At 40.1% G+C, this 10,263-nt stretch overlaps 1 non-coding gene across 1 annotated transcript; it reads left to right on the top strand.

Moving 5' to 3' along the window:
* Positions 1-9,926: 9,926 nt before the first annotated feature.
* Positions 9,927-10,034, top strand: LOC112716563 (small nucleolar RNA R71). Its single transcript, XR_003160402.1, has one exon. It is a non-coding gene; the product is annotated as a small nucleolar RNA R71 (small nucleolar RNA).
* Positions 10,035-10,263: the final 229 nt, after the last annotated feature.

Here is a 10,263-nt window from a genome sequence, read left to right as displayed (position 1 = left end):
TAACAAGAAACTAAAAGATATGATTCTAGAATTTAAAGATTGAACTTTTCTTAATAAGAAAGTAACAAACTTCAAATTTTTGAATCAATCTCATTAATTGTTAGTGAATTTTCGAAAATTATGAAATAAAGTTAAGAAAAAGATTTTTGAAAAATAATTTTCAAAATTTTCGAAAAAAATAGAAAAAAATGAAAAAGATATGATTTTTGAAAAAGATTTTGAAAAGATAAGATTTTTAAAATTGAAAATTTGACTTGACTTGTAAGAAACAGCTAATTTTAAAATTTTTTGACCAAGTCAACCCAAAATTTCGAAAATTTGGAGGGAAATAAGGAAAAGATATTTTTTATTTTTGAATTTTTAATGAAGAGAGAGAAAAACACAAACATGACCCAAAATATAAATATTTTGGATCAAAACACAAGATGCATGCAAGAACACTATGAATGTCAAGATGAACACCAAGAACACTTTGAAGATCATGATGAACATCAAGAACATAATTTTGAAAAATTTTTTATGCAAAGAAAACATGCAAGACACCAAACTTAGAAATCTTTAATGCATGGATTCTAACAAACGAAAAATGCATATGAAAAACAACAAAAGATGCAAAACAAGAAAACATCAAGATCAAACAAGAAGACTTACCAAGAACAACTTGAAGATAATGAAGAACACCATGAATGCATGAATTTTCGAAAAATGCATAATAATTTTTTTTAAAACATGCAATTGACACCAAACTTAAAAGTTGACTCAAGACTCAAATAAGAAACACAAAATATTTTTGGTCTTTATGATTTTATGATTTTTTGGTATTTTCTTTATTTATTTTCGAAAAAAAAGGAAAAAAAATTTTTGAAAAATTTTTGAAAACAAAACAAAAAGAAAATTACCTAATCTGAGCAACAAGATGAACCGTCAGTTGTCCATACTCGAACAATCCCCGACAACGACGCCAAAAACTTGGTGGACGAAATTGTGATCATCAATGTTGTATTCTTTGTTGTTGTATGGAATAATTATAATGGCTCTTTGCTATGTGTGGACACAACTCCGTTCAACTAACCAGCAAGTGTACTGGGTCGTCTAATTAATAAACCTTACGTGAGTAAGGGTCGATCCCACAAAGATTGTTGGTATGAAGCAAGCTATGGTCATCTTGTAAATCTCAGTCAGGCGGATTATAATTGATTATGGATTTTCGAATAATAATAAATAATAAACAGGAAATAAAGATAAAAAACATAGGATAGAAATACTTATGTAAATTAATGGTGGGAATTTCAGATAAGCGTATGGAAATACTGTGCCCTTTCTTTTTCTACTTTCCTACTTCTTCCTTCAATCCTTCTTACTCCTTTCCATGGCAAGCTGTATGTAGGGCATCACCGTTGTCAATGGCTACATCCCATCCTCTCAGTGAAAAAGGTCCAAATGCTCTGTCACAGCACGGCTAATCATCTGTCGGTTCTCAATCAGGTTGGAATAGAATCCCTTGATTCTTTTGCGTCTGTCACTAACGCCCAGCCTTCAGGAGTTTGAAGCTCGTCACAGTCATTCAATCCCGGAATCCTACACAGAATACCACAGACAAGGTTAGACTTTCCGGATTTCCATGAATGCCGCCATCAATTCTAGCTTATACCACGAAGAATCTGATTAAGGAATCCAAGAGATATGCGCCCGGCCTAAGGTAGAATGGAAGTGGTTGTCAATCACGTGCGTTCATATGTGAGAATGATGATGAGTGTCACGGATCATCACATTCATCAATGTTGAAGTGCAACAAATATCTTAGAATAGGAATAAAGAGAATTGAATAGAAACAGTAGTAATTGCATTAAAACTTGAGGTACAGCAGAGCTCCACACCCTTAATCTATGGTGTGTAGAAACTCCACCGTTGAAAATACATAAGTGAAAGCTTCAGGCATGGCCAAATGGCCAGCCCACAAAACGTGATCAATAGTCTCCTAAGATGAAGAATAAAACAAAACTGAGACCAAAGATGTCTAATACAATAGTAAATTATCCTATTTATACTAGACTAGCTACTAGGGTTTACATGAGTAAGTAATTGATGCATAAATCCACTTCCGGGGCCCACTTGGTGTGTGTTTGGGCTGAGCTTGATCTATCCACGAGCTGAGGCTTCTTTTGGAGTTGAACGCCAAGTTGTAACGTGTTTTGGGCGTTCAACTCCGTGTCGTGACGTGTTTCTGGCGTTTTACTCCAGACAGCAACATGGAACTGGCGTTGTGCGCCAGTTTACGTCATCAATTCCCGAATAAAGTATGGATGATTATATATTGTTGGAAAGCTCTGGATGTCTACTTTCCAACGCCGTTGAGAGCGCGCTATTTGGAGTTCTGTAGCTTCAGAAAATCCATTTTGAGTGCAGGGAGGTCAGATTCCAACAGCATCAGCAGTCCTGTGTCAGCCTCCTATCAGAGTTTTGCTCAAGTCCCTCAATTTCAGCCAGAAATTACCTGAAATCACAGAAAAATACACAAACCCATAGTAAAGTCCAGAAATGTGAATTTAACATAGAAACTAATGAAAACATCCCTAAAAGTAGCTTGAACTTACTAAAAACTACCTAAAAACAATACCAAAAAGCGTATAAATTATCCGCTCATCACGCAGCCCAAGCACACACCAAGTGGGCCCGGAAGTGGATTTCTTCATCATTTACCTATTTTTGTAAATTCTAGTATCTAGTTTCATTATAAATAGGACCTATTACTATTGTATTTTCATCTTGGAATCTTATATATTAAGGGCTAGCCTCATAGCCATGCCTGGACCTTTATCACTTATGTATTTTCAATGGTGGAGTTTTTACACACCATAGATTAAGGTGTGAAGCTCTGCTGTTCCTCGAGTATTAATGCAATTACTACTGGTTTCTATTCAATTCATGCTTATTCTTATTCTAAGATATCCATTCGCCCTTCAACCTGATGAATGTGATAATCCGTAACACTCATCACCATTCTCACTTATGAACGCATGCCTGACAAACACTTCCGTTCTACCTGTGAAAGCTAGAGTGTGTATCTCTTGGATTCCTGGTCCACGACACATGGTTGCCTCGCCTGACAACCGAGCCTTCCATTCCGTGAGATCAGAGTCTTCGTGGTATAAGCTAGAATTATTGGCGGCCATTCCTGAGATCCAAAAAGTCTAAACCTTGTCTGTGGTATTTCGAGTAGGGTCTGGGAAGGGATGACTGTGACGAGCTTCAAACTCGTGACTGTAGGATGTAGTGATAGACGCAAAAGGATAGTAAATCCTATTTCTACATGATCGAGAACCGACAGATGATTAGCCCTACGTAACCCGTAGTTGGACCATTTTTACTGAGAGGATGGGAGGTAGCCATTGATGCCGGTGAAACACAACATACAGCTTGACATAGAAAGGAGTATAAAGGATTGGATGAATACAGTAGGAAAGCAGAGATTCAAGAGGGACGAAGCATCTCCATACGCTTATCTGAAATTCCCACCAATGATTTACATAAGTATCTCTATCTTTATTTTATGTTCTATTTATCTTTTAATTATGAAAACTCTATCACCCATTTGAATCCGCCTGACTGAGATTTACAATGTGACCATAACTTGCTTCAAGCTGACAATCTCCATGGGATCGACCGTTACTCACGTAAGGTTTATGGTGCACGAAATTGTGATCAATACTTTTCACAACTCAAATAATCCCCGGTAATGAATCCAAAAACTTGGTATTCAGCACCATGGCATAAACACAACTTCGCACAACTAACCAGCAAGTGTACTGGGTCGTCCAAGTAATAAACCTTACGCGAGTAAGGGTCGATCCCACAGAGATTGTTGGTATGAAGCAAGCTATGGTCACCTTGTAAATCTTAGTCAGGCAAACTCAAATGGGTATAATGATAACGCATAAAACATAAAGATAAAGATAGAGATACTTATGTAATTCATTGGTAGGAATTTCAGATAAGCGTATGAAGATGCCTTCCCTTCCGTCTCTCTGCTTTCCTACTGTCTTCATCCAATTCTTCTTACTCCTTTCCATGGCAAGCTTAAGCAAGGGTTTCACCGTTGTCAGTGGCTACCTCCTATCCTCTCAGTGGAAATGTTCAACGCACCCTGTCACGGCACGGCTATCCATCTGTCGGTTCTCGATCAGGCCGGAATAGAATCCAGTGATTCTTTTGCGTCTGTCACTAACGCCCCGCCCTCAGGAGTTTGAAGCACGTCACAGTCATTCAATCATTGAATCCTACTCAGAATACCACAGACAAGGTTAGACCTTCCGGATTCTCTTGAATGCCGCCATCAGTTCTAGCCTATACCACGAAGATTCCGGTTAAAGAATCCAAGAGATATCCACCCAATCGAAGGTAGAACGGAGGTGGTTGTCAGTCACACGTTCATAGGTGAGAATGATGATGAGTGTCACGGATCATCACATTCATCAAGTTGAAGAACAAGTGATATCTTAGAACAAGAACAAGCGGAATTGAATAGAAGAACAATAGTAATTGCATTAATACTCGAGGTACAGCAGAGCTCCACACCTTAATCTATGGTGTGTAGAAACTCCACCGTTGAAAATACATAAGAACAAGAGTGATCATTGGCTTCGATCCCAGAGAGGGAACCAGAAGAACCAAGATCTGATCTAAGAACTAGATGTCCAAAGATCTCTAAATACAATAGTATAATGTCCTACTTATAGAGAACTAGTAGCCTAGGGTGTACAGAGATGAGTAAATGACATAAAAATCCACTTCCGGGCCCACTTGGTGTGTGCTTGGGCTGAGCATTGAAGCATTTTCGTGTAGAGACTCCTTCTGGAGTTAAACGCCAGCTTTAGTGCCAGTTTGGGCGTTTAACTTCCATTTTGGTGCCAGTTCCGGCGTTTAACGCTGGGAATTCTGAGGGTGACTTTGAACGCCGGTTTGGGCCATCAAATCTTGGGCAAAGTATGGACTATCATATAGTGCTGGAAAGCCCAGGAAGTCTACTTTCCTACGCCGTTGAGAGCGCGCCAATTGGGTTTCTGTAGCTCCAGAAAATCCGCTTCGAGTGCAGGGAGGTCAGAATCCAACAGCATCTGCAGTCCTTTTTAGTCTCTGAATCAGATTTTTGCTCAGGTCCCTCGATTTCAGCCAGAAAATACCTGAAATCACAGAAAAACACACAAACTCATAGTAAAGTCCAGAAAAGTGAATTTTAACTAAAAACTAATAAAAATATACTAAAAACTAACTAGATCATACTAAAACATACTAAAAACAATGCCAAAAAGCGTACAAATTATCCGCTCATCACAACACCAAACTTAAATTGTTGCTTGTCCTCAAGCAACTGAAAATCAAATAAGATAAAAAGAAGAGAATATGCAATGAATTCCAAAAACATCTATGAAGATCAGTATTAATTAGATGAGCGGGGCTTTTAGCTTTTTGCCTCTGAATAGTTTTGGCATCTCACTCTATCCTTTGAAATTTAGAATGATTGGCTTCTTTAGGAACTTAGAATCCAGATAGTGTTATTGATTCTCCTAGTAAAGTATGATGATTCTTGAACATAGCTACTTATTGAGTCTTGGCCGTGGCCCAAAGCACTCTGTCTTCCAGTATTACCACCGGATACATACATGCCACAGACACATAACTGGGTGAACCTTTTCAGATTGTGACTCAGCTTGCTAGAGTCCCCAATTAGAGGTGTCCAGGGTTCTTAAGCACACTCTTTTTGCCTTGGATCACAACTTTATTTCTTTCTTTTTCTTTCTTTTTCTCTTTCTTTTTTTTTTCGAAAATATTTTTTTCTTTCATTGCTTTTTCTTGCTTCAAGAATCATTTTTATGATTTTTCAGATCCTCAGTAACATGTCTCCTTTTTCATCATTCTTTCAAGAGCCAACATTCATGAACCACAAATTCAAAAGACATATGCACTGTTTAAGCATACATTCAGAAAACAAAAGTATTGCCACCACATCAAAATAATTAAACTGTTATAAAATTCAAAATTCATGCAATTCTTTTCTTTTTCAATTAAGAACATTTTTTCATTCAAGAAAGGTGATGGATTCATAGGATATTCATAACTTTAAGGCATAGACACTAAGACACTAATGATCACAAGACACAAACATAGACAAACATAAGCACTAAAATTCGAAAAAAGGAAAATAAAGAACAGGGAGATTAAAGAACGGGTCCACCTTAGTGATGGCGGCTTGTTCTTCCTCTTGAAGGTCTTATGGAGTGCTTAAGCTCCTCAATGTCTCTTCCTTGTCTTTGTTGCTCCTCTCTCATGATTCTTTGATCTTCTCTAATTTCATGGAGGATGATGGAGTGTTCTTGATGCTCCACCCTTAGTTGTCCCATGTTGGAACTCAATTCTCCTAGGGAGGTGTTTAGTTGCTCCCAATAGTTTTGTGGAGAAAAGTGCATCCCTTGAGGTATCTCAGGGATCTCATGATGAGTGGGGTCTCTTGTGTGCTCCATCCTCTTCTTAGTGATGGGCTTGTCCTCATCAATAGGGATGTCTCCCTCTATGTCAACTCCAACTGAATAACAGAGGTGACAAATGAGATGAGGAAAGGCTAACCTTGCCAAGGTAGAAGACCTGTCCGCCACCTTATAAAGTTCTTGAGATATAACCTCATGAACTTCTATTTCTTCTCCAATCATGATACTATGAATCATGATAGCCCGGTCTATAGTAACTTCGGACCGGTTGCTAGTGGGAATGATTGAGCGTTGGATAAACTCCAACCATCCTCTAGCCACGGGTTTGAGGTCATGCCTTCTCAATTGAACCGGCTTCTCTCTTGAATCTCTCTTCCATTGGGTGCCCTCTTCACAAATAACTGTGAGGACTTGGTCCAACCTTTGATCAAAGTTGACCCTTCTAGTGTAAGGATGTTCATCTCCTTGCATCATGGGCAAATTGAATGCCAACCTTACACTTTCCGGACTAAAATCCAAGTATTTCTCCCGAACCATAGTAAGATAATTCTTTGGATCCGAGTTCACACTTTGATCATGGTTCTTGGTGATCCATGCATTGGCATAGAACTCTTGAACCATTAAGATTCCAACTTGTTGAATGGGGTTGGTAAGAACTTCCCAACCTCTTCTTCGGATCTCATGTCGGATCTCCGGATATTCACTCTTTTTTAGTGAGAAAGGGACCTCGGGGATCATCTTCTTCAAGGCCACAACTTCATAGAAGTGGTCTTGATGCACCCTTGAGATGAATCTTTCCATCTCCCATGACTCGGAGGTGGAAGCTTTTGCCTTCCCTTTCCTCTTTCTAGAGGTTTCTCCGGCCTTGGATGCCATAAATGGTTATGGAAAAACAAAAAGCAATGCTTTTACCACACCAAACTTAAAAGGTTTGCTCGTCCTCGAGCAAAAGAAAAAAGAAGAGAGTAGAAGAAGAAGAAATGAGGAAGAAGGGAATGGCTTTGTGTTCGGCTAAAAGGGGGAGGAGTGGTGTTTAGGTTGTGTGAAAATGAAGGAGTGAAGATGGGTTTATATAGGAGTGGGGGGGTGGGGATGGTTCGGCTATGTGAGGGTGGGTTTGGGTGGGAAAGTGGTTTGAATTTGAATGGTGAGGTAGGTGGGGTTTTATGAAGGATGGATGTGAGTGGTGAAGAGAAAGATGGGATTTGATAGGTGAAGGGTTTTTGGGGAAGAGGTGTTGAGGTGATTGGTGAATGGGTGAAGAAGAGAGAGAGTGTGGTAGGGTAGGCGGGGATCCTGTGGGGTCCACAGATCCTGAGGTGTCAAGGAAAAGTCATCCCTGCACCAAATGGCAAGCAAAATTGCGTTTTTAGCCATTTCTGGCGTTAAACGCCGGGCTGGTGCCCATTTCTGGCGTTTAACGCCAGCTTCTTGCCCTTTTCTGGCGTTTAACGCCAGTCTGGTGCCCCTTTCTGGCGTTAAACGCCCAGAATGGTGCCAGACTGGGCGTTAAACGCCCAACAGCTAGCCTCACTGGCGTTTAAACGCCAGCATGCTCTCCTCCAGGGTGTGCTGTTTTTCTTTTTATTTTTCATTCTGTTTTTGCTTTTTTCATTGATTTTGTGACTTCTCATGATCATCAACCTACAAAAAACATAAAATAACAAAAGAGAATAGATAAAATATAACATTGGGTTGCCTCCCAACAAGCGCTTCTTTAATGTCAGTAGCTTGACAGAGGACTCTCATGGAGCCTCAGAAATGCTCAGAGCCATGTTGGAACCTCCCAACACCAAACTTAGAGTTTGAATGTGGGGGTTCAACACCAAACTTAGAGTTTGGTTGTGGCCTCCCAACACCAAACTTAGAGTTTGACTGTGGGGGCTCTGTTTGGCTCTGTTTTGAGAGAAGCTCTTCATGCTTCCTCTCCATGGTGACAGAGGGATATCCTTGAGCTTCAAACACAAAGGATTCTTCATTCACTTGAATGATCAACTCTCCTCTATCAACATCAATCACAGCCTTTGTTGTGGCTAGGAAGGGTCTGCCAAGGATGATGGATTCATCCATGCACTTCCCAGTCTCTAGGACTATGAAATCAGCAGGGATGTAATGGTCTTCAACCTTTACCAGAACATCCTCTACAAGTCCATAGGCTTGTTTTCTTGAATTGTCTGCCATCACTAGTGAGATTTTTGCAGCTTGCACCTCAAAGATCCCTAACTTCTCCATTACAGAGAGGGGCATGAGGTTTACACTTGACCCTAAGTCACACAAGGCCTTCTTGAAGGTCATGGTGCCTATGGTACAAGGTATTGAAAACTTCCCAGGATCCTGTCTCTTTTGAGGCAGTTTCTGCCTAGACAAGTCATCCAGTTCTTTGGTGAGCAAAGGGGATTCATCCTCCCAAGTCTCATTTCCAAATAACTTGTCATTTAGCTTCATGATTGCTCCAAGGTATTTAGCAACTTGCTCTTCAGTGACATGCTCATCCTCTTCAGAGGAAGAATACTCATCAGAGCTCATGAATGGCAGAAGTAAGTCCAAGGGAATCTCTATGGTCTCATTTGGAGCCTCAGATTCCCATGGTTCCTCATTGGAGGACTCATTGGAGACCAGTGGACGTCCATTGAGGTCTTCCTCAGTGGCGTTCACTGCCTCTCCTTCCTCCCAAAATTCGGCCATGTTGATGGCCTTGCACTCTCCTTTTGGATTTTCTTCTGTATTGCTTGGGAGAGTACTAGGAGGGAGTTCAGTAATTCTCTTGCTCAGCTAACCCACTTGTGCCTCCAAATTTCTAATGGAGGACCTTGTTTTAGTCATGAAACTTTGAGTGGTTTTGATTAGATCAGAGACCATGGTTGCTAAGTCAGAGGTATTCTGCTTAGAACTCTCTGTCTGTTGCTGAGAAGATGATGGAAAAGGCTTGCTATTGCTAAACCTGTTTCTTCCACCATTATTATTGTTGAAACCTTGTTGAGGTCTCTGTTGATCCTTCCATGAAAAATTTGGATGATTTCTCCATGAAGGATTGTAGGTGTTTCCATAGGATTCTCCCATGTAATTCACCTCTTCCATTGAAGGGTTCTCAGGATCATAGGCTTCTTCCTCAGATGAAGCCTCCTTAGTACTGCTTGGTGCATTTTGCATTCCAGACAGACTTTGAGAAATCATATTGACTTGTTGAGTCAATATTTTATTCTGAGCCAGTATGGCATTCAGAGTGTCAATCTCAAGAACTCCTTTCTTCTGACTAGTCCCATTGTTCACAGGATTTCTTTCAGAAGTATACATGAATTGGTTATTTGCAACCATTTCAATCAGCTCTTGAGCTTCTGTAGGCGTCTTCTTCAGATGAAGAGATCCTCCAGCAGAGCTATCCAAAGACATCTTGGATAGTTCAGAGAGACCATCATAGAAAATACCTATGATGCTCCATTCAGAAAGCATATCAGAAGGACACTTTCTGATTAATTGTTTGTATCTTTCCCAAGCTTCATAGAGGAATTCTCCTTCCTTCTGTCTGAAGGTTTGGACTTCCACTCTAAGCTTACTCAATTTTTGAGGTGGAAAGAACTTTGCCAAGAAGGCATTGACTAGCTTTTCCCAAGAGTCCAGGCTTTCTTTAGGTTGAGAGTCCAACCATGTCCTAGCTCTGTCTCTTACAGCAAAAGGGAATAGCATAAGTCTGTAGACCTCAGGGTCAACCCCATTAGTCTTGACAGTGTCACAGATTTGCAAGAACTCAGCTAAAAACTGATGAGGATCTTCCAATGGAAGT

The sequence above is a fragment of the Arachis hypogaea genome, chromosome 1, assembly GCF_003086295.3.
Source record: "Arachis hypogaea cultivar Tifrunner chromosome 1, arahy.Tifrunner.gnm2.J5K5, whole genome shotgun sequence".
Classification (NCBI taxonomy): domain Eukaryota; kingdom Viridiplantae; phylum Streptophyta; class Magnoliopsida; order Fabales; family Fabaceae; genus Arachis; species Arachis hypogaea.
This window is presented reverse-complemented; position numbering and strand designations above follow the sequence as displayed.